We start from the raw sequence: 13,415 nt of genomic DNA, 5'->3' as shown, positions 1-13,415 counted from the left end.
TCGTTACCAAAGGTAAGTAACTCGTACATCTGATAGAGACTACTAGCCACAGATTCCTTAACGTAGAATAGATACCATAGCCATACCCCAACGGGAAGGAGGGTTCTGCGAGAAGACCTCTCCAGCTCAGATGAGCCCCAAGACCCCCCAACATAGCCCGTCCATCGCAGCAGGGATGAGTCACAGGCCCTAAGCTGAAGAGAACCTCAACATCGTGGAGGAACACCTGCCCCACAGGGGATGTATTAGAACGACAAAAGAGGCAACCCAGCCTTCACCAACAGGAGAAAGCAATACAAAGCCCCAGGTACAGGGAGCGCAGGGGAAGAAGAGCCACCTACAGACTCCAAGGAGAAGAGGCTGAAATACGGCAAGCCCTCCACCAGGAAACATACCCAGTGAAGAGGGCTGCACAGCCCATCACAGCTTGAAGCCAAAAGACTGAACGACGCCTCAGCAATAAAGCAGGCAAAAGAATAAGAACAGAAGCTCACAATGGCCCAACAGGACAAAAAGCAGGAGTTCCAGGGCCCAAGCCAAGGTCGCCGGCCACAGAACAGAAGAGCAGGCGGGGCAGCCAGCTGCTGACAACGCCACGAAGAACAAGTTACTTACCTTCGGTGATGCTTTTTCTGGTGGATATGTATCTGCCAGTGGATTCCTCACCTTGTGAATATCCCCTGCGCCAGCAGCATTCCGAAATGTTTCGTAGCTCCCCACGCCGACGAGGACGAGGTCACAATAGCATGGCTCCACTGACGTCACGGAGCCATAAGAGAGCTTCGTCGGCGTGATGACGTCAGTTCCGCCCTTTTTTTCTGTGCCTTCGAGGCATACGGGTGGATCGACCACAAATATAAAGTATACACAGTACACAGCATTTAAACCAATACACATAGTGTGAAATAAATGCAGGAAAGCAAATAGAATAATACATTTTCCATGAAAGTAACAGATAAACATGATAACATTGTCACTTTTGAAAGTATACAAGAGTGGACATCGGGGAGGCGGGTGGGTCAGTGAGGAATCCACAGGCAGATACTGTATCCACCAGAAAAAGCGTTAGCGAAGGTAAGTAACTTGTTCTTCTGATGGATACATCTGCCTGTGGATTCCTCACCTTGTGAATAGAGTCCCACAGCAGTCCCCACTCCCAGAGGAGCTCGTCCACCCTTCTATACCAAAAAGTCCTGCAGGACGGAGCGTGCAAAGTGTCCGTTCCTCCTCACTTCGGTATCTAAGCAGTAATGCTTTGCGAAAGTGTGGAGGGAGGCCCAAGTTCCCGCTCTAGAAATGTCCTCCACAGGAACACCCCTAGATAAGGCAGAAGTAGAAGACTTTGCTCTGGTAGAGTGAGCCCTAATACCCTCTGGAGGTTCCTTACCCGCCAAAGAGTAACAGATCTTGAGGCACAAGATAATCCACCTGTAAAGAGTGCGCTTGTGCACCGCTCTGCCTTTCCTGCGACCAATGAAGCCCACTAAGAGCTGGTCATCCACATGAAAGTCCCTAGTCCTATTGAGGTAAAAACTCACCGCCCTTTTAGGGTCCAGGTGGTGAAGTCGGTCCTCCTCCTTGGAAGGGTGAGGGGGAGGATAGAAGGTAGGAAGGGTAATGGACTGCCGCAGATGGAAGGGAGTTACCACCTTAGGCAGAAAAGCAGCCCTGGTCCTGAGTACCATCCTTTCAGCATGAATGGTCAAGAACTGGGGTTTCGAACTCAGAGCTTGATGCTTACTTACCCTCCTTCCTGAGGTGATAGCTACAAGAAAAACTGTCTTAAAGGACAACAATCTCAAGGGACACTTGTGCAAGGGCTCAAAGGGAGAACCCATCAAGTAGGTTAAGACAAGATTTAAGTCCCATTGAGGCACAATAAAGGGAGTAGGTGTAAACTTGTTAGTAAGGCCCTTAATGAACCGTAACACAATGGGTGATTTGAACAAGGACGGCTGATACGGCAAGCAAAGGAACGCCGACAAAGCCGATTAATAGCCCTGCACAGTAGCTACAGCAAAGCCCTGCCGGGCTAGAGAGAGAGCAAACTGAAGGATATCGGATAAACGAGCCCTCAAAGGGTCAATAGATTTCTCTCCACACCATTCAACAAATTCGGACCACCTGTAGGAATAGCTAGACTTGGTGGAGTGTTGGCTGACCGATAAAATAATGTCCACCATGTCAGGTGGGAGAGAGAAAGAGTTCAGGTTGCCCCTTTCAATCTCCAGGCACGAAGGTGCCTGGAGATGGGGGTGTAGAACCTGCCCCTGCGACTGCGAGAGGAGGTCTGCCCTGAGAGGAGATGGAGCGGAGGGTACGAAGAGAGGTGAAGTAGATCTGTGTACCACACCCTTCTTGGCCAATCCGGGGCGATCAATATGACTTGGGCCCGGTGTTGGCGAATCTTTCTCAGAACCCGAGGAATCATGGGTATGGGAGGAAACGCCTAAAGGAGTTGTGAGCCCCAACTCAGCTGAAACGCATGCCCCAAAGCTCCCTGCATTGGAGACTGGAGACTGCAGAATGATGGACAGTGAGCGTTCTCGTCGAACCACCTCTGGCTGAAGCCTCCACTTGTGGTCGGCAGAGAACTGCCAACTGAGACTGTCTGTACGCACGTTCAGAACTCCGGCCAGATGATTTGCCATCAGACAAATCTGGTGGTCCTGAACCCAGGACCAGCGACGCAGAGCCTCTCTGCAGAGACGATGCAACCCTACTCCTCCCCGCTTGTTGACATACCACATCGCGGCAGTGTTGTCCGTCAGGACCTGAACTGACTGACCGCGAAGGGAGGGGAGGAAGGCCTTGAGCACTAAACGTATCGCCAGCAACTCTAGAAGGTTGATGTGAAGCAACCTTTCCTCTGGTGATCAAAGACCCTTGATCTCCAGGTCCCCCAGATGAGCACCCCACCCTAGAGTGGATGCATCCGTTATCACTGTGGCCACCGAAGGAGGAAGATGGAAAGGCCTTCCTGAGACAGACTGCCCTCCACGCTCCACCAAGACACATCCTCTGCAGTGTCTACGGAGATCTTGATCAACTCCCTGAGATCCCCATTGTGTTGAAACCACTGCCTGCGGAGGCACCACTGGAGGGCCCTAATGTGCCAGCATGCATGGTTGACCAGCAGAATGCAGGAAGCAAACAGACCGAGCAGGAGAAGGACCTTCAGGACTGGAACGACCGCTCCATTGTAGAATAAAGGGAACATTTCCTGATTGTTGAGAATCCTTTGTGGAGGTGGGAATGCTCGACACACAGTAGTGTCCAGTACCTCCCCTATGAACAGGTTGCGCTGAGAGGGCACCATGTGAGATTTGGGCACGTTTATCGAGGAACCCAATTTGTACAACAGCTGGGTTGTCACCTGCAGATAGGGGAAAACTGGAATCCCCAATCTCCTGAGATGGGCTGCCACCACTGCCATCACCTTGGTGAAGACTCGAGGTGCAGTAGTAAGTCCAAATGGGAGAACCGCAAACTGATAGTGTTGCGACCCTACCGTAAAACGGAGATACTTCCTGTGCGACTTCAGGATAGGAATATGAAAATTCGATGGACACCATCCAGTCCTCCATTTGCAGCGCTTGAAAAACCTGCGCAAGGGTGAGCATCTTGAATTTCTCCTGCTTCAGAAAAAGGTTCTAGATCCTGAGATCCAGGATTGGACGTAATCTGCCATCCTTCTTGGGAATCAGTAAATACAGGGAGTAGCATCCCTGACCCCTCTCTTGCTCCGGGACCACTTCCATCGCACCTTTCTTAAGCAATGTAAGGACTTCCTCCTGCAGAAGTAGAAGAAATTCCTTTGAACATGCCCCTTGGCAAGGAGGGTAATTTGGAGGAAATTCCCGAAAGGGAAGGGCATACCCATTTTCCACAAGATTTAGAACCCAGAGGTCCGTAGTGAACGATTCCCAATCTTGAAGAAAATGGGTAAGCAGACCCCACACAGGACACACATGATCCAGGATGGTGGATCTAGGGTTGCTTTGCTGAACCGGCAATAGGAGGGGAGGTAGAGGAGGAGGAGGAGGTGGGCTGACTACCTCGTGGACAACCTCTGTTCTTGCCTCTGTAGGTCTTATACAGTGGATTCTGCTGCTGTTGCTGCAGCTGAGATTGCCTGTAGGTCCGATAGGACGACCTTCCAAAGCCTCAAAATGTTCTGTAGCCGGAGCCTCTAGGCTGCGCCTGCAGACCCAAAGACTTTGCAGTGGCTTTGCTGTCCTTGAACCTCTGCAAGGCTGAATCTGCCTGCCCACCAAACAGCCTGGAGCCATCAAAAGGGAGGTCAAGAAGAGTAGCCTGCACATCAGGAGAGAACTCCGATGACCGGAGCCAAGCACTTCTCCTTGTGGCAATAGAAGAGCCCATGATTCTAGCAACCGAGTCCGCAGTGTCCAGACCACTCAGTAGAACTTGGCGTGCAGCCGCCTGAGTATCCGCCAAGGCTTCATTAAAATTCAGTCTGTCCTCTTCAGACAATTTCAGAACAAGCTGCTTTGCGGAATCCATAAGAGCATGTATGTAACGGCCCAATAGACAAGTTGCATTCGTGGACTTCAAGGCCATACTTGCTGACAAAAAGACCTTTTTAGCAGATTGTTCAAGTCTCTTAGAATCTCGGTCTCCAAGGACTTGAGGAAAACCCCCAGAAGATTTTTCAGAACAAGCAGCTTGTACCACCAGGCTCTAAGGAGAAGGATGAGATGTAAGGAAATCTGGGTCTCCTGGAGCCATCCTGTACCTCCAAGCAACAGACTTTTATACTGCTGGAGCTGAAAAGGGTTTACGCCAGACTTCCAGATAGCATCATTAAAGGGCAATAATTGCTTCATCACAGTAGAAGGAGAATGTAGGACCTCAGTTAAAATGTTAGATTTAAACTCAGCCATTGGAAGTTGCAGATCTAAAAGCTCTGCTGCTTTTCTAATCACTGTGTGCTAAGGAGCCACATCCTTAGAAGGAGCATCTAAAGTAGGAGAAAGTTCCCACTCCAAGGACGTATTCAGTCCACTAGCTTCCTTCAGCCCCTCAAACAAGTCTTCTGACTCATCAAGCTAACCTTCCTCCATTTCCTCTTCTGCCTGATAACGTTGTTCCTCCAAAATTCTCTGCGCCTCGGCCTCATCCTCGGGGTCGGCGGCACCAGACGCGACTCCGACGGATTCCGGAGCCGGCGTCGAACTTGAAACTGGAGGCACAATCGGAGTAGAACGAGGTCGAACTGAAGGCGCCGGAGAGGAAGGATACGGCGTCAATGTCCTCGGCGCTGCAAAATGCCAGGACGGAGCCGCAGGTAAAAACGGCATAAATGGAGCCTTAGCATAAGCCTGAGGAACTCCCAGGTTAAAGGCCATTGGACCCATGATACCCGAAGGCGCTCCAGAGGGGTACATGGCTCTAGTGAAGACTCCATACATTGCATTTAAGTAATGTGATGGATCTGTACCCGGGCCAGGGAAAGGTGGGTAGGCCCCGGAACAGTCTCCGATTGAGGCATTACCGGACTTGGGCCAACTGGCTCCGAGAGTGGAGTCAATGGAGCCGCAGATTCTTTAGGAACTGGAGCTTCATCTACCGGGACAGGAGACTGAACCGGCGTCGGAGAGTGAGCCGGAGATCTTTCAGGCGAAGCCGAACGAACTGGAGATACCAATTTTGAGCCTGAAGAAGATGGTGAAACAAAGTCCTTACAATGTTGAGTAGCTGGTGATGTCGACTTCGGAGCCGCATCCTTGTCAGAACTGCGCAGAGACATGTCGCTTCTTTTTCTTGTGCTTCTTCAACTTCGAAGCATGACCAGACGACGACTTCGACCTCGACCTGGACATTGATCTCCTCCGACCCCTCTTTTCCTTTCTCATCTACGCCATAAAGAGTTTGGCCTCTCTTTCCTTTAAAGCTTTAGGTTTCATCTTGCGTCAGTATAATTCATGACCCAGACTTCTTTGTTGATATACTGTATTTTGGTGTACATAACCCAGGTGTCAGAAATAGAGTCTGAATATACAACCAGTATTGTACAAATTCTATGTCTTACAGCCTTCCTGTCTCTGTATTTCAATTTTGCTGGTCAATATTGAATGTCTAAAAATTCTTTTTCCTTATATTTTCAATTGTGTTGAGTGGCCTCACACGGGTCCACTCGTTTTAATGTTTTTTTAATGTTTTTTAATGCTTGTATTTTCAATAAATTGTATGAATTCATTTTTTATACGTATATCTTGTTATTGGTTTTGATTTTTAAGTGTATTTTATTGAGTTCTTCTCAAGGGAATTTCCTCGTTCCACTGGTTGACTAACCCTATTTCCCTTGATTGCTGTTAAGGGGTACCTCTCATACTTACTCCCCTTCATCTTGCGACAGCAAGTACAACCCTCGACATCATGGTCCAATGATAAACACCAGACACAGTCTACGTGTGTGTCAGTGATCGACATATGACCCCCACACTCAGGGCTTGAAACCAGACTTCCTCAAAGACATCTTCCAAAAAGGCAACAAGAAGAACAAGCCAAAAATACAATGTAACTACGCAAGTACGGAGAATCCCAGAAAACCGTTAGCGGAAAAAAGGGAACTGACGTCATCACGCCGACGAGGCTCTCTTATGGCTCCGGTAACGTGAGCAGAGCAGCGAGCGGAGCCATGCTATTATGACATCGTCCTCATCGGCACGAAAAATTTCTGAATGCTGGCGCAGGGGATATTCACAAGGGGAGGAATCCACAGGCAGATGTATCCATCACAAACTCAACGCCCGGACTACGTCGGGCTCAGAACAAGAGCAAGGCTAGTAAACCGTCCCGAATGACTCCTAAAGGGGACCGCCCCGGACAGAACTGATCCACTAAGTAGTGAGAGCAGCTAGAAGATGAGGAGTAACAAGTAGGATGGACCAGGCCGTCAATGTGAGAAGTTGGCCTGGCACATGATGTCCACTAGTTCTAGTGGGCACCTTGCACCAGTCTTATCGACCCTTATTGATGGTGGTTGTAAAGTCAACCTTATAGAAAGCTATCCTAGGGGTAGCTGTGACGGGCAGTCTTCAGGCTAAGACTTCAGAGACAGAATTAAGCTAGTTGTTTTACCATTTATAATCCATTGAGTACCAAATGAAAGGACACCACACAAGGTATATATCAAATATATATGTATTTATTCTAAACACAACCCTTATGCACTCTTTATGAGGTCAGAGGAAAAAGTACAATACAAGGAACTTAATTAGCATACGATAAGTTGCACAGTATACGTTTTGCGCTAGGGGCCTCACAAACCGTATACTAAAATAGTGGTATAAGAACCACAAGAGAGTTAGAAAGCAGGCCTGGGGCCTGTGGAATCGCTGGGGCTACTCTAAACAACAAAAGGTTAGGAAGTAGGAGGCCCACGGGAGACGCATGCAGTGTCTAAACACAGCCGCAGGTTACCATTGACTTTCTATGGGCAACAAACAAGTTACAAATTTACAATTTAAGGATACTTCCGGATGGACTACAATGAAACCCTTTTAGACTTGGACACTAGGAGGGCAAATACCCTCGAGACTACCAGAGTACTCATGTTACCTCTCCCACGGAAGGCGATGAATAGGTGTCTTTTGATGTCGGGTTTCGACGTCGATTTCAATGTAGAGCTGCAAATAAGTGCTGCAGGCGACCAGATGAAGTGTCCGGGTGGATCCAAGATTTGAAGAACTTTAAAGCAGAAGGGACAGAGTCTGGGTCACTTGCCAGTGACCAAGATGGCGATGCAAAGCTGCCAGCCAATGTCGAGTGATTTCAGGTGAAAAGGTGAAGCCTGTCTCTTCAGCCATGAGGTCCAGGAGGCGTCGATGACAACCAGGAGCTGGATTCAAGCTGTCCCTCTTAGGATCTAGTTGACTGCGGTGTCGGTATCCGGATTGGACCCAACAAGCCTTGGCAAACACAATCAATGCAAGATGTCGAGATTGGCTTCGTTGCAGACCAGCAAGGTCTGGGGCACTTCTCCTTTGTAGGGAAGCTGGAGCAAGCCTGGAGCAACCAAGAAAGCAAGTTAGATTCAAAAGTAAGTCTTCGGGGGGCTCACTAGCCAACTGACTAGGAACCTGGAAGACGCGTCGAGCTGAAATGCAAAAGCGGGGCCCATGGGACACTCGTGGAGTGTGGGCCTCTAAGCTTCAGTGCAAATGGTGCTCGGGGCTGGGGCTTCAAGCACCCCAATGCACAACTTTGGGATACCTCGGGAAGTGAGTGCAGCTTGCAAAATGCAGGATGTCCATGAGTTCCAGTCCCACGTCTCTCGTGTCCGCCATGGGCCTCAGCTTCGCTGTGAGCGAAGGTCGAGGTCAGAGAGGACTGGAAGTCCATGTCCTGTGTCGCAGATTCTTCGAGATCCGGCGGGAGCCTCGAAAATGCAGACCGGCAAAGTTGCTGTTGGTGCCTGTTTGAACAGGATGGTCACTCCTTGACCACAACGGAGATGTCTTCCATCTTCCAGTCGAAATGGAATGTCGAAAGTCCAGGATTTATGTTTCAGAGTTTCGTCCAGCGTAATCTAAAGTCCTAGGGACTGGGATCCTATACTCATACTAAGTTTAGGGGCTGGACTACCTTTAAGGTCCCTCCTATGGGTGGACCTGGGAAGGGGGTGGTTACACCCCTTTCCCTATGTCCAGTTTCATGCCAGAGCTGGGGCAGTGTGCCCCAGCAACCGGTTTGAACTGGGAAATGCATGAAGCACCTAGTGTGCCCCAGGCAGTGTCTGGAAAGCATTCACTGAATGCAGCCCTCCCTGCCACAATACACAAAAGCCTGTCTGGGGAGGTGCCAGCACCTCCCTGGACAGGAAACCTATTGTCCAGGCCTCCCCTGCCGGAGTTTCATCCAGCAGCAGGAGGGCAGACCTGAATGCTACCCCCACCGCCAGGACGGGGGGGGTGGTATTCCAAAGTGTTTGACACCTTACACAACATGTTTTGATAAAGCCAAACCAAAGTTAGCATTAACCGTGAGGATTATAATGCACTTAAGAGTATATGGTATGGCTATATCATAAAACAGCTATAAGGAGATGGTTCCGAAAGCTGCAGAAGGGCTCAGCTCATGCTAGGGCACCCTCTCACATAAAACAAAGCACTCTACCTCCAGGATTTTCAAGGCCTGCCATAGGAGTGACTTATAGGTGTTTATGTGTCTATATATAGTAATATAGATATAGGTATACTATATCGAAGTAAGGGGTGATTACACCACCTTAACCAGGCTGTAAGAACACACCTGTGGTGTTAGTGTGGAAGGCAAACCAGGGGTGGCTCAATACATGCTGCAGCCCCTGGTAGGCCTAGGGTGCACCTATGCCCTGGGTACCTAGGGTACACTATACAGGGGCTCACAAGTGTGACCCAGTAACCAATCTGGTATGTACCTAAAGTACATGGTATCAATTTAGAGAGAGAACAGCTAGGCTGTGGGCCTGATTTGCAGGGCCACAGCCAGACTAAAGTCAAAAAACCAGAGAATCACAGCAAAAAGTGGGTGTAACCATAGGAAGCAGACCCTACTCTCCTACAGTCAACACAGGAAACTATACCCTCAGAAACACCAGACGGAGGCCCAGACCAAACGGCAGGCAAAGGGCAAAACTCTGCGGCACAACACCGTAGATGGCCAAGCCACGCCCCAGTAAGGACCAAAAACCGCACCATCGTAATACAGCAACACCAGGAAGGGCGATGAACCTCCCAGGGGGAGTCCACACCCTGCCCGCATAAGACATAGCTATACGATAGCTACATATACCCCACATAGGGTAGCACACATCCCAAGAAAGCATGGGAACCACTCTTAGGGTAAAAACAATCCCGCATCAGAGGACAAAATCATAGACCTGTAGCAGAAACCAGAAAAGGCTTAGTATTCAGCCAGAAAACACATTTGTACCAAAGAAGGGGCTGAAGCAGCAGCCAACTGAAGAGCGGGGCCAACCCCGAGGGCATAGTATCCCTCACAGAAAGTGTAACAGCCCTCCAAAAACTAAATATCAGGAGCAAGTGGGATAACGTCTCCCACCAAGCCCCGGAGGATCAGCAAACTAACCTACGGAGGAGGAGGAGGACGGTATCCCGCAAAAAGACGCTGAATGGCAAAGTCTGAATGAGTATTAAACAACCGGACCCCGTCAAAAGGGAGGTCGACCAGACGCTCTCTAATATTTTCAGGGAAAACAGCATCGCGTAGCCAAGCATGGCGACAGAGAGCCACAGGAGTGGCCATAGCACGACCAACATCATCGGCAACATCCAAAGCTGCACGAAGAATAAACGCAGCAACTCTCTACCATCCAACACATGGCCCCATAGATCAGCATGGGCTCCCTCATGAGAGACATGAGAAAGAAGGGACTCCACATAATCCCACAGGCTAGCAGTAGCCCTGGTCAGCACACACAAAGTGTTAAGCGCCCTCAAGGCAGCACTAGAAGAAGCAAAGACATTACGTCACCATGAATCTAACCACCGGGCCTCCTGAGACGGCGGGAACAACACCACAGGCAAACATGGAAAGGCATTGTGCAGTAGAGCGCCTTGAGTAGAAGGGTGGAAAGAAAGACAGACCGGGTCGTGCGGAGCAGGACGATGACGGTGCAGTAGTGCCTGAGGCACCGGATCGCATGTGGCAGGGCTCCCCCAAACCCCCATAAGAGAATTATGGAGTGACACTTCAAAGGGAAGGAACAACTCCCGTCCACCAGAGCTCTGTTGGAGAATCTCCAAGAGGTTGTCTGTAGGAAATTGAGTGACAGGTTCACCCATCCTCAGAATACCAGCAGCTGTGGAAATAGCCCAAACAAAGGCAACACCGGCCTCAATAGGGCGCAGCGGTAGTGAAAGTAATTCCTCCGTGGGTGACGGTTGCAGACTGAGCCGCCCATCCCCAAGTCCCGGGGGAAGCGGCCACCCCCGGCATATAGGAGGATCCACAGAGGAATGGGGAACCTGAGGGCCCCCAGGGGAGGGTGGAGATGCCAGGGGAGAAGCCCGCCCCGAGCCACGGAAAGAAGGGTTCGAGGATTTAGCCTGTGGGGACGGCGAAGAGTCTTCCCTGGAAGATGCAGGTGAAAAGGCAACTACACGGCGCCCTGTCTCCAGAGAGGAACACACCAGCAGGTGATGGACCTCAGGAAAAGAAGGGACCTCAGGAGACTAATCCAGAACCTGGCGCCGGTGCGGCTCCGCGGAGTCTGCCATCGGCACCTGATCAGCGTCGACCGGCGCCGGAGTGGGCCCACTTGGTGCCGGGCCGACTCCTACCACCACGTACTCTCCAGCAGAATGGGGCGAAGCCGACGCCGAATCAGCAAAGGCGCGGCGCCAAAACGGCACTGGCTCGACTTCAGAAGGGGCAGCCGCCCGCCCCGAGGACCGAGAGGGACTCGGGAAGGCGTCCCCGGCCCTGGCCTCCACCGGAACCGGGAAGGAAGTCTCCCAGTGCCGAAACGGCTCCGGCTCGACTTCAGGTGGGGCCGCCGGCTGCTCAGAGAATCAAGAGGGACTCAGGGACAAGCCCGGAGTCCCAGCGATCGCCTGCGACACCACAAGGAGCCCCGTAGGGATTTGCAGCGAGACAGGGACGCTAGGCGCCGACGAGGGAAGCCCCGAAGGACTACACCCGGACGCCGCCACCCTCCTACAACCTGAAGCCGAAACCTTCAGCGCTTGAGTCGCCGGCGACGCTGCCGAAGTCCCTGTGCAAGGCAAGGGATCCGCAGACGTCACAGGAGGTGGAGGAAGGGCCAAAGAAGCCTGCAGCACTGCAGCGTAGGCTGTCATATGGGCCCTAGTCGCCTCCGTGCTGGGAAATGTCGGCTATGGAGGCGACAGGCGGGGGCACCCACAGCGGAAGGAGGACAAGGCCTCGGAGACATACTGAAAGACCTACCAGCTGGTGAGCCACGCCCAAAGGGCCGCAGCGAAAGGCGATTCCGCAGACTAAACCGGTGGTTCCTTGCCTCCGTGGTAGGGGACGGACGCTGGGACGACACCGACATGGACAAGCGTGCTGACAGCAACTTCATCCGGCGCTCCTGCCATGATTTAGGCTTAAGGTGTTGGCAGGCGTCGCAACTCTCCGAGCCGTGGTGCCCACCCAGGCACCACATGCAAATCGGGTGAGGGTCCATTGCCGACATGGGACGTGCACGAGGAGATACACGTCCTGAAGCCCGAAGGCATTCACACACTGTTCCACTAATCGCCAAAGCGTAAAAAGAGAATGGAAGGCCTGAAAACAGGCCAGGTCAGTAATCCGGATCCGCGTTGCACACGAAAAGAGAAAAAACTGAAATAGGTGCGCTGGGGTGGTACTTCTGTATCCTCGCTGATGTCACGAATGCGGACGACGTCAGGGCGAAGTCACGTGGTGCCGTCTCCCCGGCGCACAGGGATGCTGTGGCAGAAAACTTTTCCGGATCCAGTCTCACGCTTTGGGGTAAGGAATCTGCGGCTAGTAGTCTCTATCAGATAGGTACATTACAAAGTAAAGCCGCAGTAGCTGCTTCACCTCTGGTAGAGTGAGCCCTAGGCTTACTAATCAAAGACGTGTTAGCTTTTTGATAACACAGCTGAATACATGAAACAATCCACCTAGAAATGGATTGTTTGGAGGTAGCTAGACCAGTTCTGACCGAGCCATAGTTTACAAATAGCTGGTCTTATCTACAGATATCCTTAGTCTTGTCAAAATAGAATTTCAAGACCCTCCTAACATCAAGAGAATGCAGCGATCTCTCCGCAGGAGAAGATGGATTCTAAAAAAATGTAGGCAGTGTAATAGTTTGGTTTACATGAAACTCCAAAACAACTTTAGGAAGGAACTTAAGTTGCGTCCTCATAACTACCTTAGAGGAATGAAAGACTGTATAAGGTTCTTTACAACATAAAGCCTGAAGTTCGCTAACTCTGTAGGCAGACTTAATGGCCGCAAGGAAAGCTGTCTTCCAGGACAGATGCTGAAGAGAAGCCTTATGAATGGGTTAAAAATGTTCCTTCATCAGTCGTGAAAGGACTACATTCAGCTCCCAGGGAGGCAAAGGACGCCTAATGGGAGGAAACACTTTCTTCAATCCTTCAAGAAAATCTCTGATGACTGGGATTTGAAAAAAGGAAGTTTGTGAAGGACATTTCCTATAAGCAGTCAAAGCTGCCAGATGAACTTTGATTGAATGGAACTGAAGGCCAGATTGTGCCAAGTGTAATAAATAATAAAAGATGACATCTTCCTTACAGGAGGTAGGATCCAAGTCCTTAGAAGCACACCAGATGCAAAATCTCTTCCATTTATACGCATAGGACGTGCGTGTAGATGTTCTTTTGGCCTCTTTCAAGATCTACATACAGTCCTGAGGGGGATTCAAA

The sequence above is a fragment of the Lissotriton helveticus genome, chromosome 11 (assembly GCF_964261635.1).
Source record: "Lissotriton helveticus chromosome 11, aLisHel1.1, whole genome shotgun sequence".
NCBI lineage: Eukaryota > Metazoa > Chordata > Amphibia > Caudata > Salamandridae > Lissotriton > Lissotriton helveticus.
This window is presented reverse-complemented; position numbering follows the sequence as displayed.